This window comes from Scatophagus argus, chromosome 19, assembly GCF_020382885.2.
Source record: "Scatophagus argus isolate fScaArg1 chromosome 19, fScaArg1.pri, whole genome shotgun sequence".
Classification (NCBI taxonomy): Eukaryota; Metazoa; Chordata; class Actinopteri; family Scatophagidae; genus Scatophagus; species Scatophagus argus.
This window is the reverse complement of record NC_058511.1, coordinates 10,352,401-10,361,915: the sequence shown is the minus strand read 5'-3', so window position 1 is coordinate 10,361,915 and position 9,515 is coordinate 10,352,401. Positions and strand designations below refer to the sequence as shown.

Here is a 9,515-nt window from a genome sequence, read left to right as displayed (position 1 = left end):
TGTATATATATATATATATTGTCTTATGCTTGGATAAAAAAACCTTTAAAAACATTGAAGACAAGTATTTGTCTGTAAATTGTTACTGTGACAGCAACCGTAAAAATAACAACTGCGTCTATAGATTTTGCAAGTACACGAAGTCCATTCAGATAATTTCCAATCATCATCACAGTTGGGTCCTTTGTCTGCTCTGCCTTTGCCAAGGAATTCTTACAAAGACCCACACAATACATATCCTGTTGTAAGAACTGCTCTCAAATTACAGAAATCCATTTAGACTCCACATTCTGCCAACATGATTGTATTACTGTTCAAAAGAACTAAAGTTTGTTCAGTCGCTGCAGATTTTCCCATGCCCTCTGCAATCCACCATCCACACAAAATTCATTTTTCTGTGCTAATGTCTCAAGGTCTATTTGCAGGCCCTTAAGTCATTTTATCTTTTTGACAGTCTTTTCACAGTCTGTTTTGTCTCTATTCTTAGAGCATATCCACATTCTCAGACCTATTTTAGGTCAAAGCTCACTCAACCACTGGAGGCCCCGTACCCAAACATGGGGTCTGGCATTTCACTATGTTTGTTTTGCCCACCAGTTTGCATAGCAAGTATGATTTCATAGAATGTCCAAACTTGGTAAATACTTGGCTGTGAAACGTGAAATCATACGCTCAGGTGACTTTGTGTACTATATGCAAACTGCCTTGATTTATTTTGCTGGTTTTCTGGAGTTGGGGATGAATGTGACGTGTATATATTTACAAATTTTGTCAGCTCAAGGTAGTTTTTTTTTTTTCTTCAACTTCCCACGACACGTGAATGAAAAGCACGGTCTTATATACAGTCTTATTTACTCGGATGCCTTACTGGAAAAGCTTAATGCGATTTATGAAGAGGGCGTGATGCACAGTAGTTCTAACTTCTTTTAATTCTCTTTTGAGCACACTAAAAATGTCAGGTTTTGACTGTTTCATTTACAGTTTTCAAAGCTTCACTGTGCTGTTTAAGCAGGTGACACTTTTGTCTTACGGACAGTCTTGCTTTCCTGTTTATTGTTTCAGCTTTGGCTGAAATCTCTTCATTCATTCGGCTTTGGCTCAGTGATGTGTGGGTGTTTGGGATGTCCAAAACTGAGCAGGGATGAGATGTCCTCATAGCCATTGTGAAACTACTTTAGGCCTGTCCCTCAGTCACTTCCCCACTGTTCCACATGCATACTTTGTTGCAGAGATTAATAGCTTATCTCAAAATTTTTTAAAATAACTTCAGGGAAGAGTTATGGAAAATTGTGACACAACAGTCATTTCTGATGTGTATCGCTTGTGTTTCGTGATTTGGCATCTTTATTCTCAATAACAAACTTTCTTTAGTCAGTCAATTTCTACTTTTTGTGACACACTTCAGTCAATATACTTTTGTGGCTTGTTAAAATTTTCTTTCTACTAATAATTTCTAGAAATAATCATCTCAAAATTTGGTAATTTTGCTGGCATTAAAGAGTTTCATTGTTCTGTACCTGTGTTGCTGCCTTTTCTGTGTCATCCTTTGACGATTACAGTAATGTTGGCAGTTCTCCATTAAGCCAGCAGGTGATGCTGCTTAACAAACAATGTCTGCTGTCTGCATCCTTGGACCAACACAAGAGCAGAGAAACTCAATACGGTAAACATTTGAAGGAATTAAAATAAAAATGTGCACTCAGTGGCTACTTTAGTAGTTGCACAACAACACAACCCAATAGAACAACAATTCAGTCCTAAATCTACCTTCACAAAGATGATAATGTGCAGTTTTCACTGACACTGTCAGGGAGGTGTGTAACTCCACGTTTATACAGATTAAGATGCCAGTTTACAGCGTATATTTAATACTCAAGTGAGATTTTTAAAATTCTACTACAAATCCTGTTGGTATATCATTCCTGAGGAAAAAGAAGTGAGATTTTGTGAAATATAACATTTATTTGGAGTGGGTTTTTATTTTTTTCTTCAAATCAAATGAATGATTCACTTAATAAACTCATATAGAGTAATGAGTGAATCTACGTCAGCTGACATACTGTAAATTAGAAAACCTGTATTTGAACTCAACGCCACCATTGTACAGGGCTAATCCTCTTTCATTCTTACCCTCCGGTCATATCAGAATGTAATGTAAAAAATAAAAAAAATCAACCACCAGCTTTACCTCCAAGCTGAGCTTCTATTTCCGATTGTCCTATCAAGTCTGCATGGAGAGATCCAGTAATGGGTTTCAGGACTTCATCAGGAGCCCATACACACACACACACACACACACACACACCATGGATGTTGTCTGGTACAGAGAAATTATGTCATCCTAAACACACACACACACACACACACATTATGCTAAACTGTCTGGGGATTCCTAGACATGATCCCAGACATCACCATCAAAGTTCACTTTTACTCCGAGCGTCCTCCAGTGATTACCTCACTGCTGGGTCAGGTTTTAGTGAGTCATTCTCCGGCAATCTCTCCGTCTCGCACAACACACGGAAAAGGAATGCAGCTACAGACCAGAGGATGAAAACAAAAACACATGCTGGTAGTCATACACAGGAATATGTCCTCTTTTCTTCCTGTAATGTAGGCTACATTCCTGCTGACTATACATGTTGGAGTAGTCACTTCTAGCAACACGGTGATCAAGCAGCTGTTGAGTTTGCTAAACATAAAGCAGTTTTTTAGAATGTTTTTTTTTTATATTTCATTCTGGTTTGCTAGACTAGACAGATTTCACCAAATTTCAACACATACACACAGTCAGACTGCTCAAGCCTGGCTGGCTCGACAGAGTCAGACAAACCTCAAATACTGAGCAGCATCCTGCCAGATTTCCCTACTACAGCATACTGACAAGCCAGCACAGTTAAGTCTGCTTCGTCTGGGGGTAACAAGCCTATGAGTCATACTTGGGAGTCAGTTGGACAGGAATGCTAACAGGAGACCCCTAAAACCCACACCAGCGGAGACAATGATGTGTATATGTCATAGCCATACAACTCAAATGACTCATTTGATTCATCCACCATCTGTGTTAGTCATCAGTTGTCTTAAAACATGTACATAGGGACAGGAATACCGCGCCGGCTAGACGGTGACTTAAGGTGAGATCACGTGGATCCAGCAAAAGCTTGTTTGTCACTCTGTCATTGTAGCGTCTGAGGTTTTATGTCTTTATCTTGCTGAAATCTTTCAGTTAATAAGTAGCATGTTTAAACTGATTACATGACAATTATATGCAGAGTTAAAGGCTTGTCTCTGTGTTGTGCTTTAGATTGAGGCAGTGGGCAACTTTGCTTGTTGGCAGCTCCAAATTTTGGTGGCTGCTGATCTCAGTCAAGGCTCTTTTCTGACTTTTCTGATCTCTGCAGAATGAAAGCCAACCATTTCAGACTACACATGCCATGCAAGCACTTAAAAAAAACATTAAGCAAGACAATACATCTTTTAAGAAAAAGGACATAATATCTCCTTCTTCTTCACAGACAAAAGAAAGGTTTAATTTCCCAGCTATAAAGCTATTGCTCAATTCCACCCACTCTGCGGTGTTCCTACTGCAGCCTTACCTCTTGTATGACCAGTAGCTCATAGCTGCTAAATGTTAGATAATATTAGCAATAACAAACATTCCTCTACAATATACGCAGTGTCAATTTGTTGACTGTATGACTTTTCACTGGTGGCTGTGACTGTTTGACAAAAGAGTCTTGCTTGAAGTGTGCTGCTGCACGTGAGCGCTTAACATCTATCATGACATTTAGCTCTTGTGGAGCTTGAAAAAAATCTGTTAAATGAACATAGAGGAAATGTAATAGATCTTATACATATTACCTTTTATGACACATAATTGTGATTTTTTTTTTTTTTCTAGCCACTATGGGGCAGAGGACCTTCAAACCGGCTGAGAATCTCACACCCCTGACATTAGTCCCTCTCTGTCCTCCCTGCAGCTGTCTTCAACATGGTGGCCAGGTAAGAAACATATCATATTACATCTAAACAGTACACTGAAATATGTTTCTGAAAACTTGAAATGGCCTCAATAGCGTTATCTTGATTCATATTTGATCAGCACTGTCTAATTTTACAATTTGGTCAGAGTCTCTCAGCTTAAATGAGTGAGCCACAAACACATAGGATGTTGCTCAGATGCCACATCCAGTGCCGGGGAACATCATTTCTGAAAGTGTTGGTGGCAAAACAAAACCAAAAAAAACACAGCTAATAGAGACCACAAAGCTACAAAATAATTCTCATAATGACTTTAGATCCCTTCACATTGGATATAGTCATTTGATGATATTGCAAATATAATGCAACTTCAAAGAGACAACCTTAAAATACTTGTTGCCCGTTTCTTTTTCCTCCTAAAAATCACCTTTGTCATTTGATCCTTCTGGCATTTTTCGGCTGCCGTGGTCTTTGGCAGCTCTCTGGGACAGGTCACTCCCTTAAGATGGCATATTGCGGCGGTCCGGTGTCACCGAGGTGAAGACTGTTCACTTTGCATGTGGCTCTAACGTGGTGCTGATCTGCTGAGTTAAGGTCTTTCTGGAGAGCAGAGGACAAGGTGTCATTGGGCCTCTGCATGAATATGAAATAGCAACGCCCATGATGTTGATTCACACTCCAGACAAATACTGTCAAAGCTAAGGCTAAACACACTTAGCATTTTTTGATTAGCACTCAGCGTGAGTAAGACAGGAGAAAGTTGCTGTGCTCGGTGATGTTTGTTGTGATTACTAATGGCAGGGTTTGTGCAAATGATTGATGGCAAGAGCCTGTCAGCGATTCTGGTTATGATTCAGTTCTGTTTAATTATGTTACCAAACCATGAAGGAATCTGTTTTGGTGACTTTGACTTTCTTTATTTTCGGTGATGTTTTATGCTTTTTTTAGGCCAAAGTATTCAGTTTTCGCTGCTACCAAATGTACTGTTGTAAATCAGATCAGCTGTATGTAGGAAGAACAGAGAATAAGGAAGGAGAACAAGAGTCGTGAAGCTCATCCTTAGTTCTCGTATGGAATTTCAGAGAAAACCACATCAGGCCTTTTTCCACTTCTCTCCAACTTTAACCCTCCACACCCCCGCTGTATTCCCGTAAGTGCTGCGAGTTGGATAATGAGGAAATTGGCTTTTGGAAACGCAGCAGCATTGGCACACGTGGTAGAGAAAGTGTCAAAATAAAAGAGAAAACAAAGAGGAGCTTTACTGGAAACTGTCCAGGTAAAAGCAGCCATTGGAAAGTAGATATGGAAGGCCAGAGGTCAATGTCTGTTTTCTGGTTGGAAGATTACTATGAAAGTGTTCGACTACATTCTCTCTGAGATGCAGACATAATGAAGGTTTGTGCTCACACAGGTATTTGTAGTGCACACACAAACACAATGGTAATGTGAATGTATGAATTCACACACACACTCACAGCACTGGCCAGGTTAGTGCTGGCCTCCTCATGCAGAGTCTAGACAGGAAGCTGGTCCATGCCAGATTAGGGATTTTCTCCCTCACACCCTCATGCCATTGCATGCGCGCACACACACACACACACATGCACACACACATGCACGCTTTTACACTGCTCACAGTCATTTTCTTTCAATATGTCTGTGTGTATTGTGTACTTGGATGTGTGTCAGAGGGGAAAAGAGAGAGAAAGGGAACTAAAGACAGAAAGTTGGTGACAGAGCCCTGTGTGTACATAGATTTGTGTGTTTATGTGCTTGTCTGTCTTTGTTTGAACAAGTCTCACACAAAATAAGAAAAACAACTCAGCCACAAAGCAATAGATTCAAGAGCTTTTTTAGTCTCAGTTACTCATTTTTCCTCGACTTTCCACCCATTGAAATGATGAGTCTGAGGCACAGTGTGAAAAGTTCAACTTGTCCTTCCCGGGTACAGGGGTGCGCAGCATCCTGTAGTGCTTAGCTAAATTAAACCGAGCCCCTACTGTTCTCATCTGCTCACCTGTAGCCCCTGCCAGGCCGGGCCATGACCTTTGAACCCACACAGATGGGTCTGCATAATAAGACACGGGCACACACGGCTAAGTGCCATCTTGGACATGTTTGATGGGTAGCTATATAGAACTAGCAAAGTGTGAATACGGTATGTATTGGAATGCTAATGTGTTGACCTTTCTGGGCAGGGGAGGGCATGTGTGAACGTGTGTGTTTCTATATTTCTCTGTGTGGGTTTGACTGAGCTTTTAAGTGTAAATACAGATGCTAATAGAAGTGTGTGCTTACTGTACAAAATCTTTGTCTCTCTGTGCATTGTTGGCCTGAGGCCAATGGCCCCTGTGCCCTGTGTATGGCAGGCTGGGCTGTACTTTTCACTCTAACTGTATGAATATGCATGGCCTCCTGGCTTTTTAGATATGGAACTATAGACATGAATTATGAAAAACTTTCTTCAAAATTTCACACACAGCTAAAACTGTACACCTGGCCTCAAAATGTATTTCAATTTCCCACTGTCAAAGGAAGAAAACAATCATTTTTCTTTAAGACGTGGTTCAGTTTGCGGTGAATTTTACAGACCTTTTTTTATGATCCTGTGCTTACTTTGAAGGTAGGTTGAACTACTGTTTTTTAAGAGGAGCTGCTGTTTGATTGCATTTACTTCTATGAATTCAAATGAGCAAATTTACACAGACATGAAAATAATCTCTTTAAGTTGGTCTGACAAGCAAATAAGAAACAAAACAGTGAAATAAAATGAAGTGAAAGTAAATTTACCCTAAAACTGAACCCCTTGTCTGTCAATTCAGAAGATATATGTGTGTGTGTGGATTTTAATCTGCCATCATTCCACCTTAGCACATGAAATATTTAATGTTGACACAAAGCAATCATAATACTTTTTTCCATTATATAAAGTTAAAAGTGCTATTTTCAGATGGTAATCATCTCCACCCAGGTCCTTCTGTTTGGCACCATCTAAATATACAAGCATATTTACACCTTGTCTTAGAGAATATATGACATATGTGCATTGGCCACTGCTGCATTAACAGTATATTTCATCCTCTTCTTGGTTCAGTCTGTGAAATGGTCCTCTTCATTTTACACTTGAGTGGTTTTCTTATCATCCAGGCCCCCTTTCGCCTGCCCCAGGTGCTGAGTTAAAGTCGATAAAACACCCAAATATTCTGTTAAACATGGGCAGCCTCTGTCATGTGGCTGCTCCCTGCAATGTCTCCTGGGTAATTATGGTAATAACTCAGCCGTCAGAGGCGAGGCCAGAGGACCTGGGATGACGAGGTCAGACCGGAGTGCCTGAGACGAGAGGAGGAGCGGTGGCAGAGGAAGTGCCGCGGCTGGGTCAAGGTGAAGCGGGCGGGGCTCTCGCGTTGCTATCTCATAAACCCTTGCTGTCACATCATAGGCCGCTGGATGTATGTGGACATTCCCTCTGATCTGTCCTCCTCAACAATCAAGATGCTGATGAAGGATGATGACAAGTGTTTGACCAGCTTGGTTATTTGTGTGGCCTTGACTGACAGACGCCTGGTTGTGTGGTCGGTAGGAAGGTCAAAATGTGCTTCTGTTTGGATTTTCCCAGTGTTGAAACTACAGATTGCTAATCATTGTGAGACATTTTACTGCAGTGGCAAATATTGATGTGGTTTTGAAAAACAGATGGGCAGTCCGCCATATTATTCTTACTATGACTTTTTTTTCTGTTTATTGAGACGGTCAGAAAATTGAGAAAGGCACTGGACAGAATGTTCTGGCGGAATCTGATCCATTATGGGTACATGTGGTCCCAGACGAAGGTGTACACCATCACTTTCAGAAATTAAAATCGACTTCTTTGTATTCTCTGTATTGTCTGACCGCTTGAACACTCTGATGACAATCTCTTGTATGATGAATAACTGAGAAAGCAACAGAACAGGCTCAGCTTTTGCATCAATACGTCCGTCTGTTCATGTTCAGCTTTGAACAAATGTGATGTAAATACAGCATGTGTAACGATCTGAATCCTCTACGCTTCATATACCTTAGGCAGTAGTTTTTATACTGACAGTGAACTGTTCAAAATGTGAAGGCTTCAGCGGTATAATGCACTGTTTTACCACTGATACCAATTTATCTGACATTTTCTTATTTTGAAAAGTAGGATTAAAAACAGAAACATCATCCTTACAAAATAAAAGCGCACAGTGACTCAGTGTGTTACGCATGTGTGCGTTTCTGTGCGTGTGCGCTTGCATGTGTGGCCCAAACCTTTCTTACATAACCTATATTTAGACTCAAAGTTATGCTAGATGAACAATGACAGAAACACAATATTCCCCCCATGTTCCATCCAAATTCTGGTGGGGGCCACAGGAAAATGTTACCATTCAATCACCATTTTGGCCTCATCAGCATTTCTTCATTTCCTTGAACCTTAAATTTTCCCTTCTTGTGCTACTCCTTCATCACCCAAGCCAAGGCTTTGTCTAGGTCATTCCAGTCTCTTTGCATAGAAATATCCTCACTAAAGTATAAATTTGATAGGAAGTGGAGTGAAGTGACAAGTGTAATAATTTCCAGTGACACACATCTCCATTCAGACTCAAGTTTAATGTAAAAGTGATCAGCGCCAGGGCTATTATCGCAGGCATCCAGATGTCAAGGAAAATGAGAAAGCTGCATTCAGGGAAAGTGTGAGTGGGAATCTAACACCAAATTGCAATGAATAACCTCATAGGGCACCAGTGAGCTCTCCACCGAAGTTATTTTGAAGCCTAACCAGTATTGGTACTGATAGACATGAGCTCAGCTTTAATTTGCTCTATAGATCATAATTCTCAGATATATTTTTCTATTTAAAGCACGATCAAGTGCTAAGCTTTAAATATCTCAGTTCAAGACCCATCAGTTTACTCTTGTCGTGCTTTTCTGAACCCTTATTCATGCTTACGTAGTTGCATACTGTAGTTTAGTCACTGCCATCCACCCCGCGGTTCATTGAGACCCCTGACCTGCAAACAACTATAAATATTTATTTGCGTCTGCTTGTCTAAAAATAACTGTATTACAATGCAGTGAACTGGAAGAGGTCCAGGAGAGTTGTGCAGCGAGCAGTAGTCAGCATTCAGAGTCCGGCCTCCGTGTCCAGAGAGAGATGGGGCAGTGTCAAGAGGCAGACATATTGATAGCTTTGTGGTCAACAGGAAAAAAAAGTCACTTAGCCGGGGATCCTTTGGGTCCAAGGATGTATTTCTGGAACAGGCAAGCGGAAACGAGGAGCATTTTTGGAGCGATGCACGGTGGCTCTCCAGTGACATCCATAAACACTATCTCCGTCCTTTTTACAACATCAGTTCTGAATTTTAAATGAAAGCAGTGAGTCCAAGGTTAGAAATATTATAAACTGCGTGACAGTCTAAGCATGGATAAAATGGACTTAAGAAATGCCCTCTTGTATATTCATGTTGTGGCCATTCAACATCCCATGATTTATGTGTAGTCATCATCATGTTAAGGTT

The 9,515-nt window shown here is 40.6% G+C and overlaps 1 protein-coding gene across 6 annotated transcripts in view; it reads left to right on the top strand.

The window, feature by feature from the left end:
- The window catches only part of esrrgb (estrogen-related receptor gamma b), a 110,050-nt gene that overhangs the window by 39,808 nt on the left and 60,727 nt on the right, over nucleotides 1–9,515 (top strand). For 4 of the 6 annotated variants that reach the window (XM_046373028.1, XM_046373026.1, XM_046373029.1 and 1 more), the window contains one exon: nucleotides 3,902–4,002. The gene's annotated coding sequence lies outside the window, so the exon portion shown is untranslated. Of the gene's footprint in view, nucleotides 1–3,901; nucleotides 4,003–4,459; nucleotides 4,478–9,515 lie in introns of those variants that run through there. The other 2 variants (XR_006841625.1, XR_006841626.1) reach the window with 1 other exon arrangement.